At 33.0% G+C, this 13,733-nt stretch overlaps 1 protein-coding gene across 3 annotated transcripts in view; it reads right to left on the bottom strand.

The window, feature by feature from the left end:
* The window catches only part of LOC105224544 (uncharacterized), a 133,230-nt gene that overhangs the window by 46,278 nt on the left and 73,219 nt on the right, over positions 1–13,733 (bottom strand). The window contains exon 1 of one of the 3 annotated variants that reach the window (XM_049452179.1): positions 10,051–10,141. The exons of the other annotated variants lie outside the window; for them this stretch is intronic. The gene's annotated coding sequence lies outside the window, so the exon portion shown is untranslated. Of the gene's footprint in view, positions 1–10,050; positions 10,142–13,733 lie in introns of those variants that run through there. 3 annotated transcript variants of the gene reach the window in all.

Genomic DNA, 13,733 nt, shown 5'->3' with positions numbered 1-13,733 from the left:
GACTTACTTTTTTTATTGTTCAAATTTTTTAAAAATTAATGTTTGGGTTACCGAAAAAACGGTTTGGAGAGTGCAGCGGTACGGGAGTAGACGGGATCTTGGCGGCACTCCTCCGAGTAGATGTACCATTATGAGGTTGGTAAACATGTTTTAAAAAGACCATACCATCGAGATCCGTATGTTCGTGTTCAAGAAAGAAACGCGGCTGTTGCAACGTCAATTCAAGCAAATTCAAGAGTTTCGACTTGCCACTTATCAGCACAACTCGGAGTTAGGAGACGATCATTACAACGCATAATTCGTGATGACTTAAACCTACTTCCGTACAAAGTTCAAATAAAAAGCCGGTTAAACCCTCCAGATTTGCCCATTCGCATGGCATTCCGCCAAAACATGACTGAAATGGTTAAAGAAGACGGCATAAAACATAATAAATTGCCTGTTTATGTCTGATAGGGCTCATTTAGATTTAATTGGAGATGTAAACAACCTAAGTTGCCATGTATGGAGTAAATTAAATCCAGAAATAATCCACGAGATGAAACTTCACCCAGAACGAGTCACTGTGTGGTGCGCAATTTTATCCAGGTTTATTGTCGGACCATACTTCTTTGAGGAAAACGGACTAACAATAGCTGTAAGATGGATGCAACTCACCGGTTATTGCAAAGCTCCAAAGAAATTTTGAAAAAAAAAAATTAATATCAAGAAACCGGACTTTCCGCTGGCCTCTAAAGACACCTGACCTGACAGCATCAGACTTTTTAAGGCGTTATGTCGAGCAAGAGGTGTACAAAACAAAACCCAGAAACTGAATGACCTGAAGCGGTCCATTATATCGAAAATAGAGCCAATCCGGACTTCAATCCTTCAGGCCGCAATGATTAATTTTTGAATTAGGTTTCGCATATGCATGAAGTCATTTACATTGGTACAGAGGATAGTAGTAAAAAAAATAAAGTGGTCCTCTAATGAGTTTAATGTACATATCTCTTAAACTGATCCACGCTAAATCTCATTTTGCGCAATCTACTACCCACAGGGTGAAAATACTAGTCACTGAAATCTGTTACGTTATCACAGCTGATTTAGACACTACAAAGGGAAAAAAATGTAAACAAACACATTTTTTTTAGAGCAATGAATCTAATTTCACCTGAAAATCGACCAAAAAATGAAAAAATGCATCCATTATTTCTATTATATGGAAAATATTAAGAAAAGACGGCTTTTATTTCAAAATACTATATGACAATCTTTTCTTTTGATAAATATTAAGCGATGTGAATTCTTGAATGACAATAACAGTTGTTTTTTAATCTTTCTAACGGCAGTGAGAACACTGTTGGGTTATGAAATGCTTAAATGTAATCTAATCTTTGAAATTTCAGTCTTAACATAGTTTTAATTAGGTTTCGCATATGCATGAAGTCATTTACATTGGTACAGAGGGTCGTAGTAAAAAAAAGTGTTGATAAAGTGGCCCTCTAATGAGTTTAATGTACATATCTCTCAAACCGTTCAAGATAAAATAACCAAATTTGTTCAAGATAAATCTCATATGAACCTCTACCCACAGGGTGAAAATGATTGATATCGCATCCCGCTCATTTCTCATATAACGGTACTTTTAAAAAATTCTAAAAGTGCGATAAATCAAATTCCATCTGATTCTTTCGTTTTCATGTAAAAATCAAGAAGCAATCAATATAACAGGATAAAACTTCGCACAAATAATGCGGGTATGCCACCATGTGACCAAAAGTTCAAATCCAACAAATCCTTTTTAAGCTCCTAGGTAATGAACATTTGGACCCTAATGTGTGAGATACAAATTTGAAATTCAGAGATAATCCTTCCCCGTCAAAGATATGTCGGTGTGTCAAAAATAGGTTGAATTGGATCAATACTTTTCTTACCTTCCCAATATACCCGATACAGCGATTTTCGAACTTCCAATGCATTGATTAAAAAAAGTTATTACTTAAGTTTTTGTAGCACAATTCGTCACCCTGTACTACCACTTGATGCATTACCATTTTATTTTAAAAATGTATATAATGACGCAGGTAGCTTCGACAGATTTTTAATGGGAACTCAGTATTTAAATAATGAAAATCCTTTATCGATTTCCTTCGCGAAAGGAAAAAAAACCAAAAAATAAATAAGTATTGGTGTCATAAGTTGGCGTGTTGAAATGTCGAAAGTTTTTTCTATGCACACCTAGTCTACCTAGACTATAACTCACGGGCAAATAAATAGATAGGCAGACGCAAAGAGTGGCTATGAATTATTGAAAGGAATTTGTGACAGTGCAGGGTAGTTTTCTAAATGATAGCTGTTTTGAAATTGATATGGGCTAAACACGAGAAATGTACATGAATTTTCTGGCATGTATTAGCGATTGAACTTGTGACGTCAGTTGTCTATGGCGGCAGAAAAAATACAGAGGTCGTTGATGTACTATGTTTGATAGTTTTACACCATTATATTATTACTATAACAAATTAGCCGATTTTTTCGCTGAAAATTGAGTTTTTTTCCTTCAATGTGTTCTAAAAAAACAGAAAATTGGATTTTCGCCTTACGGCTTTAAACTACTAGTCACAATGTCTTGTATTGGCAGTCTTCATGTTTTTGTTTATTATGTATTACTTGCGGACCTTTTTGTAGTAAAAAAGAAATGTCAAAATCAGGCAACTTTTAAATTTAATGTACTTTCTACGTTCTTCTACTAATTTCATAAAAACAGTCGTAACATTTGAGCTTTAATCAGTAAACTCACAAACTGCAAAAAAAAATACTCAATCCGTTTGCTGTGTTTATATTGAAAATAAAAAATAAAGAATTAAACGCTCCAACTCAGAGCCACTGCCAAGGTTTTTATAAAAGTGGATGCAAAAAAAAATCAAAGAATAATAAGCACGAAACACATAAACCAATACAAAAGTGTAAGCATGCCTGCGAACTGCCAACGTGTGCTAAGTTGTTGCTCATACCGCCCGTGGTACCCATACAGAGTATAGTATTATACTACTGCTCTATGCAAATATATTGTTTAGCAGGGAGAGGATGAAAATAGCAGCTTGGATTAAAAACTAAGAAAAGCGCTGCACTAACAATGTAAAAGGCTTTAGTGATTTAATGAAATGCAGTGAGGCATTTGCACACACATACATATATACTATACATACATACTTGCATTCATAGTTTGTACGAGATCTGCATGGCTCTATATCATTAAAATGTAAAAATATGTAAGCTGCATTAAAGAAGCTTACGTTACTGCTTTGCATAGCGCTTATAGCGGTAGTTTTATGCAGAACAGTATTATAGCATTCGGGGGAAAACTAGAAAAGACATTTGCAAAGCAGTCTGATTGTGAGAAACAACTTCAGTTGAAATGTAATAATATGGAAGAGTTTTTGTTTTGGAGAATAGCAGTTATTTTTGTAGATGAAAGCTTTAACAGGAAGTAGAGCGCAATAATGTTTTAAAACAATAGAGGACAAATATTTGATCATCTTATACTATATATATAGTATATACGTATGAGAGAGTGCTAGGAACAAAGAGTTTATTGGAGCATTCCTTGTTTATACGAGGGTGTCCTTCTTTTGTATTTTTTCCACTCCCCCTCCCCCCCCGGACAATTCGTCGAAGCCAATTTCGGCCACCCTATGATTGACGATATCTCCAAAATATTTGCCGTTTCTGGAATGCATCAACCTACTCTTCAGGTGTCGAAAAAAGTTGTCTTCCTAGTTTCTCTTTTACTTACGGGAATGTAAAGTTCATCTGGCAACACTAATATAGTCGACTGCTGTATACTTTCGGGCCCGTACGCGTAAAGCCACAATTTGTCATCTGTACGATTGTCATACCTGTAAACGTGTTTCGGGGGGGGGGGGGGGGGGAAGCATCATATTGGCCCCTATTATGAGTTTGCATTCGATCTCGGCAAACGATCGAAAACCTGCTGGTCCGAACGAAATTTGCATTTGGTTATTACGACGCTCATTCGATGAAGAGTGAGATTGCGTTTCATTGTGAATTGCAATTCATTTTGATATGTTCAACGATAGTCATCTACATCTGTCAGATAAAACTAACAAATATTTTATAAATAAAGAAAATATAAATATAAGTTACAAATTAAATATATGACTAGGACTGAGTTGTGGTTTGGACGACTCTTCAGAAGGAGGAGGAAAGCCTTATTGGAATTGGCTAGAAATAGAAAGAAGCTTAAGGGACGCTTCCAAAACCCTATTGGAACATAATGGATTCCGCTACGTAAGTACAATGCTATTTGTGAGAGGTTTTATACATGTTCAGAACATTTAGGGAGATTTTTATTTGTAGATTTATAAAAAACTTCCGTTTGTCGAAAGAGGCGTTTGTTTGATTTAGCGGTCGCGCTACAGAGGAGATGCTGCAGCGATTGGCACACGAGCGAAAATCTATTCCCAATATACTCAAATTGGCAACAGCTTTACGATTTTGTGCTCAGGGATTCGTAATCAACTTAGTTTCGGGAATGAAAACATGCTTGGACTTGCACAGCCCACGGTCGGTGTCGGTGGTACTATTCTGAGGTAACTCGATGGCCCTGGAGAATTTCATTTGCCAAAGATGGGGGGATATAAAATTTCAATTATACCGAGCTGAAATGCAACAAGCAAAATCACATTTTTTATAGTAATTTACCAGATTTCCTGGGGGACGTTTCGGGCCCTGCATAAAATTAACAAAAATAGTATAAATATTAATTATTTGTTACCATATAAAGCAAATAAATAAACGCAAAAAAACCTACATTTTCACAAATTTCCATTCACTTACGATACGCTGTTTCCCCCCCCGGAACCCCAAAGGTTTTTTTTTTTTTTTTTCAAAAAAAAAAATTCTGTTCGACAAGCCATTTCGATGCTCAACGAAAATTTCGACAGAGTTGCAATAGCTCATAATACGAATTTGACATTCGATTTTCGATTTCCGATAAGCCCATCGAATAGCGAAGATCGAAATGCAACTCATAATAGGGGCCAATTATCTCGACCAATCGACACGAGTCTGTTTTGAGCGTCTGACAAATTGTGGCCGATCCAACGTGAACACAATTTTGTGCTTTTAAGTCAAAATGTTAACATACAATATTAAAGGTATTATTCTGGTAATTTTGGGTTTCAAAATCGAAAATTTTTGTTTTGCTTAATTTAAAAGTACAATGTCTTGAGAATTATTACTGTTGGAAATTCAGACAGAAATTCGAAAGATTCGGGAGTTATATATAGTTAGAACGTCCGCGGGGGGGGGGGGGGAGAGTTGTTGAACTTTAAATGAGTGTTTTCCCTTCAAAACATTATTTTTTAGTCGGGCACGGATCCAAACTTTTTTCTTCAGAACCGATTGCTTTCAAATTTTAGCGGCTAACTTAACTTCAGTAGTTTCCGACCAGAATGGCAATGTCTATAGATTAAGAATAAACAAGAATTATTCGATTTCAGCTAACATTCAAGAGCCAAAATCCACCCGAGTGTACCCACGTACATTTTTTTTTGAGGTTCCCAACTTTGAGTGACAATAATAATAGTAATAAAGTATTAATTTTTTCAAATACATTTTTTTTATTGTTTTTCAATATGTAAATTAACAGCACTTTAAAAATTCAAGATAATTCATAATTTTTATTGTTCTTATAAAAAACAAACATCCCTCCAAAGAAGTTCATTGAAAATAGGCATACAAGTACCAGACTACACCATTAAATATCATTAAGTGTCGAAAAATGAATGAAGTTAGTTCATCGATCGCCTAAGTTGTAAAAAAATATCCGCTCAAAAAAGTTCGCGATATAATTTAATTTTTGGTCGAAATGAATATTTTACATTACTGTATAACAACACAATATCGCTTCATATGTAAAAAAACGTTCTAGAGCACATGTGTATTGGATTTAAAAATGTCACACTTTACGATAAAGTTGTGAGTGGTTAGATAGCAACACTAAGGTTGCCAAATCCCGATATATAAAAAACCGCCTATGTAACATTGAACACAATTTTTAAGAGGTCGGTATTAAAAGCACCCACTTTTCGGATCTTTATTGAGATGTTGTAGCATAATAAAATCAATCTGATTTTTGTATGATTTTTTGTATAAAATAATTCAAGCTCAAATCTTAACTATATGTAGATTATCCTTCCGCTTTTCGAGATTTCATAATTTCATAAAGAAAATTATTCTTTAATGTTTTAACCCAACTGCTCACAAAAAAAAAAAACATGCACACAAGCAACTCAGACACAAATTTCTTGGAACACATGTGCCGTTTTGTTCTTAATATCTCTATGTATGGTGGAATAATAATAATTACCAGTTGAAATTTTAGTATTTTTTCTAAACAGGCTTACACTTAATACATTTGTTATTGAAATTTACCGGATATTTATAGGTAGGGTTTAAATTGATATTGTTGTGTAGTATTCGAGGACATTCAATCCAACCTTGTTTGTCAATTAGTCACTGAAGTCATATTATTTTCAAAATTTATATAATGAGCTTAGCGTGGATTTGTTTATCTAAATGAGTGTTCTAAAATTTAAGCGATAATGATTTAGTTGGTTTGTAGTTTCAGTATGACAGACAAAGTTACGTGCCAATCGGCAAGGCTATAGCTTGATTCATCAAAACTCCGGTTCATAAAAGCTTTTAGACACTCCAATTTCGCTTTTGTTGAAAACATTTCTACACTGGTCTGAATTGGAATTAAAAATGCCGACGATCTCAAAACAAGTTATAACAGGATGCACAGGAATCAAAGATTCAGATCATTGAAGTGCATATTTTCAATATTGATCCAGGAAAAATTCTTCTACAAAACTTACATTTAAGAAAAACTTAAACACTTATCAGAATTCATAACAAAATAGAAGCCACTGCTGTATCGACTAACAAATTCCAAATGACCCCCCTTCATAGGCTCCGTATTCAAATATTAAATACGATTAAATATTTTTACAATACTCTCATCTCCAAAAATACTAAAACCCTTACACAGCCCTTGGCATTGACATAGAAAAGTGGTGATATAATTTAATTCCCAAAGAAAAAAAATATTTTGGCCATGACAACAGTCGACAAGGGGTTTTCTAAAATTTTAAATGCTTTCTAAAACACTCTAGAATGTTGTGGGCGTGTTAATCGCCAAAACAAAAAAAAACTTTATGCTAGCAACGCTCTGGCGTTTCAATTTGTGCTTTAAATTCAGTATTTTTCTAATTTTTTATAAAAAAAAAAATATACTTAAAAAATTGTTGAGCTATTCTACACAAATCATTATTTGATTCTTTTTTGTCTTGGAATATTTATTGTTTTAAAAGTCACGCATCAAAAACGTGAACGCGTGCCAAAGAAAGAGCCTATGAAGCGGAAAGAAATTTGGAAATTGCAAAAAATAAAAATAATAAAATGCTTATGTTATTATTGGAGTATATAATATAATTCTACAAATTTAACCACAAAAAAATATTTATAAACAAACATTTGTTTTATGGTTGAAAATTTTATTCGCCGTTTTCTTAATGCCAAACATATTCGGTCGATTAATATTTACGGATTTTGTGAGTCTGCATACGGATTAGAAATCGAATATCGCGGCACGATTGGTATGCGAAATATGCTAATATACATATAATATAGAGACACATATGCATCTTTTTAAACGGAATGTGTATTTTTATTTTTTGATTTTATATGAGCAGACTATTTACAGAGCTATTGTTGTTACGATTCATAATTAGCTTAAATTCAAATTAATTAGTCTGATGCTAATATTACATTAAAATTAGGTTGAAAGCATTGAATGTATAACGAGTTATATATGTACATATGTATATAGTAGGTATACATATGTACCGAAATAATATAATATGGGTTGCCATCTTCCGGAAAATATAAAATTTTGAAGTTAAGTTAATATATTTAAACTTATTGACAGGAATTTAGAAATATGTACATTTAAGAACACAAGAAAAAAATAAATTTTTTACTAGAGTAGCACATTCCGTTTGTCAACTATATAATTAACCAAACAGAAAGTCAAGGTACAATTATACACATCAAATAATTTTGCGAATCGTTCAGTTTGTATGACAGCTATATGCTTCAGTGGTTCGGTATCGGCTGTTCCGACAAATTAGCAGTTCTTTGGTAAGGAAAGTGCTTATGCAAAATTAAAGGTCAATATCTCAAAAACTCAGACTAATTCGCATATATACAGACAGACGAAAATATCATATTGTGTAGATAAATATATTTTATTTGATCTCCGACCGATCTCCGTAGTACAAATTTTGTGGTACCCTGTTTAGGGTATATGGGGTTACATGGGTTTCAAAATTTCAAAAAATCGATTTTTTTTCATCTTATTTAATAGTATAATATGTGTAGAATATTCTCCCAAAATTTTAAAATTATCCGATCAAAATTCTAAGAGCTAGATCCTTCGACAGTTCCGTCCATCAGACCACACACACACTTGCACACTTCTTCAAAATAATATTATCTCGTAATTGAACGAAGGATTTTTTTTATTTATTACTAGGTATTATACGAGGCAACATATGCCTAAAATTTGACCAAATGGTGTAGTTCTGTGTTAACAACTCCGCCAAAAACTCAAATTTCAATTTTTTTTCCTTCGTTCAAGTACGAGTTTTATTCATGTACTAACTAAAAATATTTGGTTTTTTAATTTTAGATGAACCAGTCGTGAGTTATCCTGTCCACGGCGAGAGCACTTTTTTTTGAGAGGGCGAGGGACATGAGCTCTGAAGTGCTGATTATTCAATATTTTTGTGTAAAAATTTCACAAAGTATTTATTAAATATGTATCATTAATATGTCAAACTGTTAAATAAATAATTTCAGTACAAATATTATTAAAAAATTGAAAAAAAATACCCATTTTTTGAGTCTTTGAAACCCATGTAACCTCATAAATTAATATTGCTTATTTTATTCAATATTTTTTTTACAATTTTTCGACCGAAAATTCTCAAGCTTGCCTAGCTCACCACCTGTCAGTGTATGTCATATCTTAGCTAATTTATTAACAATTTATGGGATTTGTAAGCAATCATGTAGATCTTTGCACTTATATATGATATAAATTGCATTATTTATAAATCGCATCAAGTCTGCTAATTAACATTTCCAGTCTGAAAATGCTGAATCAATAGCGCTTGGCAGGCTGCTGCTGCCTATCGCCAAGTTCACGGGATTGCTTACACTTCTGTCATTCTCTCAACATCTTGCTTTTACTGTCATGTTATTCTTATATATTTTACTAAATGAATTCGAGCGCTTCGATATTTCACTTTCGGAATGCCTTTTGGCAGGTGTTTATTTTCAGTAATTTTTAACGGTATGGTATATCATTATGAAATTGTATTTTTCGTTTCATTTGTGTAATCTTTTCGCACTGTTTCTTGACTAGGCTGATGAGGGTGAGTTCCAGCAGCGTTTGTTTTTAAAATGTCATGAGAGTTGAGAATTCCAGATACTTACACAATCTAATATTAAACGTAAGCGTTTAATAACAGTATTTTGAAATTAAATTAAATTAAATAAATAATAATAAATAAATAAATTCCAAAAAATACTGTGTTGGTTACGGTTTATTGGTTATCACCACTGAGTCATATAAAAGAGGAAAATATTGAAAATTAGCATAATTTCGGGGCTGGATGCCGGGAGAAGTACAAAATAAGTAGTTGTTTGAGACAAGTTACTGTTTTCTTCTTTTGGAAAAATATTTTAATTGCAACACTTCCTACAACCCTTCTGCTTGAACTAAAATATGCCACATTTTCAGCTTTTACGGTTTTTCAAAGGTGTATCGAAAACTATCTTTGCCGTGGGCTTTGTTGATCTTAAAAAGAGTGCAGTAATGACTCTTTGAAGATCTGATGTAATCAACTGCAGTGAGACATTTAGACCTTGCTTTTAGACTACCAAATTTAGCGATAATTAGAGTGTACAAACCTTAAATTCGAATATTTTTCAAAGCAATGGTGCTTTTGTAATAAGTATTATATTATTTATTTATTCTGGGTGTGCACCATGTATAAGTAAGAGAAAAATCCAATAGGCACATACCTGCAAAAATAAACAATGAAACATATTTTAGCAAACTAATTTATAAAATTAATGAAATTTTATTAAAATATGTATTATTATTATATTTATTTGAACAAAAGAATTGTGTATAAAAATAGTCTACAGGATTAGTCTAAAGTGCTGGAAATAACTATTAGATGTCTCTATGTTGCCGATATACTGGCTTACTGAATAATTTTTTTACCACAATGAAAATTTTAAGCAAACTGCTTGATACCGGCTTCTGCTGCAATGGGATTCAACGCTTCCTTAATTCCCGAACAAAGATCATCCAAATTTTTGAATTTTTTTGTCCCGATATTAACATTGACATTATTTCAAAGATTTTCTGTCGGGTTAAGATCGGGACTTTGCGCTGGGCATTCCAATTATTTAATAGTTTCGGTAGATAACCAATCATTTATCGCCCAAGCTGCAGGTTTCGGTTTATTATCATTCATGAAAATCCAATTTACAGGCTGTGCTTCAATTGAGAATGGCTTCTTTGTGTGTCTTAGGATTTTTTAATACGAATACTGACGCATTTTCCCATCAATTCTAATCCAACGCACCCCACACCATGACATTACCTTCACCATGTTTTACCCTTTTTTTTAGTGTATCTTGGGTTTAAGGATTGGCCTTTCGGGCGATGAACAAACGTTTTATCGCGTCCAGTTCGATTTACTTTTGATTCATCGCTCCATATTACTATTTTCCAAAAATTTGCATCACTCTCTCCAGCCTTAGCGAAAGAATCCGCGCTTTTATATTTTTTTCAAAGAAGCGGGTTTTTTCGGCTGATGTGTCCATAGAGGTGAGCGTCATGACGGGAGCTTCCAAAATGTTTAAGCCAAATTTTTCGGTAATTTCGGCCATAATAGATCAACAATTCTCACAGTTTTTCGAGCAACTGTGGTAGTGGATTTACGTGGAGAAGCCTTCAGGATTTTATTTTTTATTTTCTGTCTCTGGATCAGAATTGACTGATACGATATACCAATACCCTTTCTCACGAACAATCAGTATTTTTGCGATTTGAGAAGGAGTAATACCTTTTCCAAAGAGTTCGTATATAATGCACGGTATTTCTAGAATACAGTATATTCCTCTACCCATTTTTCTATTATTTATGCAAATTACAATTCCATACTTAAACCAATAACTTTCTTGCATAACTTTCGATTTTCAAATGAGAAATTATCAATAATGCCTAAGCATGTACTTACATATATAGTATATGTACGTATGTATTTTAGAAATAAGGAAAATTTAAGCTCAAATGTTTACGTTAATAAGGGAACATAGCTGTATATGTAGATGGGTATATACTTTTATAGTAATCTCCTGCAGTTTGCTGACTTACGTAATCTAATTCACGTTGGTACCGACAAATCAAAACTTTTCCTGCAAATCATTTCGACGAAGCTTTGCTTTAATCTACAACGTAATTAAATACATACAAACTAAATAAGCGCTGAATACTCATTTGTGGCTGCGATACTGCGCTTCATTTTTCGAGTTATAAATAATAATCGGAAGTTGGTTGAAATGCGTTGATACCTTCACAGAGTTTGTTGAAATTGCGTGCAAATTTTATTAATGGATATTGCGCATTATGTGAGTTACAGAAAAATCTCCAGTAGAAATCCATACTAATAAAGAGAGGGAGGTTTAGTATTCCTAAGCAATGTTTGGGTATATTACAAGACATAAGATTTATAATATTTTTATAAAAATATTCTTTAAGTCAACATTTCTACTCATTAAGTGTTATATCTGTTATATTTCACTATGCCAATCTATTGCATATATGTATGTATATAAGTATGTATGTATGTATACAAGTTGCTTCTTCGATTCACTGTTCTTGAAGGTCTACCGACAGAAACGGTGTTGAGTTGCAATATACATATCTAAACAGGAAGAGATTCATATTCTTAAGGACTTCATGCAAAAGTAAGTCTTAACTACATATGTAATTACAAAGTCAGAAGTCCAGGATAGGCAATCGAAAGTAGTAATTATAACCTCAAAAAATTTTAGGTAAAAACATAACTTATTCCTTTGACAGACACTGAAAATACATATGTATATGTATGGTTTGAACTCTATGCTATGCCTTGCCTAATCTGAGATATGATTCAGGATAATATCTTTATGTAGTATATGTGTATGTGTGTATATCAGTAAAACGAAGTGCATATTCATATCAGAAATCTATTTCAGACTTCTAAGAAATCTATTTTTTAGGCTTTCAGAGTATAGCTGTTTTCTCAAAACTACATTTTTCAAATTGGTTGCGGTTGTAACTTAAATACAAATCATTCGATCTTTTTGATTTTTTCTGTTTATTTCTTCAGTTTTTCTGTACAATGACCTGGGTATACCCATAAATTATATACAAATATATCTTTATTTACAACATTTCGTACAAAGATCCCAAAAATCCCGTTTTTTGGCGGTCATAGATGTGACCCTTAAGTAGTATAAGAAGTAATATGTATAAATTAGGTGTGAAGTAATGAAGGGAAGTTGCGCTGACCGAAAACAAATGACAATCACGATCTTATATGATTTTCCTGTCAAATGCATTGCTAAGAAGTCAAAGACTGTAACTGACTATTTTGCATACATAACTTGAGCAACCCTACAAAGAATATAAATTTGACAAATTATTTTCTAACATTACTACCAATCCAAAGTTGGTAAAGAAAATATGCAAATAAAATATATATAGGAATATAAACAATAAACGATAGAAAAAGCGATTTTTCCTCAAGTGTCATTAATCGAAATGAACAAAGCATACCTTTACTGAAAGTTGGTGAAACACGTGGCGACTAATGGAATTTTATTGCCAAATCGTAGCTCCCCCAATCGACATGCAAAATGTTGTTAAACTTGCGAATAGGCAATTAACGAACCTGCGACAGAACAAGAGAAGGAATAAGCGTGGGGAAGAGAGAAGTAAGCAAAAGAAATATAGAAACAACACGCAAATACTCAGTGAGCAGATAAATCGTAGCAATTTCAATAATTTAATGGTGATAGTAATCAATGTCTGGCAACGGCACGCGCCAAACAAAACTAAACAATTTATCTGAGCGCACTTAGTGTCGAAGACTTTTGAGGTTTTTGTTGTTTTGTGTCAATTGATTAGATATGCAAGCAAATAAACAATGATAAAATGGGGATAGCTTGTTAATACACACCACATACATCTGTACATATATTGCTTGTAGGAAAGGTTATTGAAAAATAATGGTAACAGATGCAAAAGTACACAGAATATCTCTTATATGCTCCGCTTGAGAAGAAGTGTAAGGTTGGAGTCACCGTGTAAGGTTGTAGTAAGTTGAAAACTTTTGACTTATGCCGGTCTTGCAGCAAATGAGCGCTATGTACATACATAAATTTATAATGCTTGTAGTAAAGCAAAGGCTATTGAAAAATAATGGCAAACAGATGCAAAGTACACAGAAAGCCGTACGCCAGTAAGTCTTTATAGAATTTTTATAGATGGTATGTATTAAAAAATCTATGAAAATTATACAATTATATACAAA

The sequence above is a fragment of the Bactrocera dorsalis genome, chromosome 3 (genome assembly GCF_023373825.1).
Source record: "Bactrocera dorsalis isolate Fly_Bdor chromosome 3, ASM2337382v1, whole genome shotgun sequence".
NCBI classification, from domain to species: domain Eukaryota; kingdom Metazoa; phylum Arthropoda; class Insecta; order Diptera; family Tephritidae; genus Bactrocera; species Bactrocera dorsalis.
This window is presented reverse-complemented; position numbering and strand designations above follow the sequence as displayed.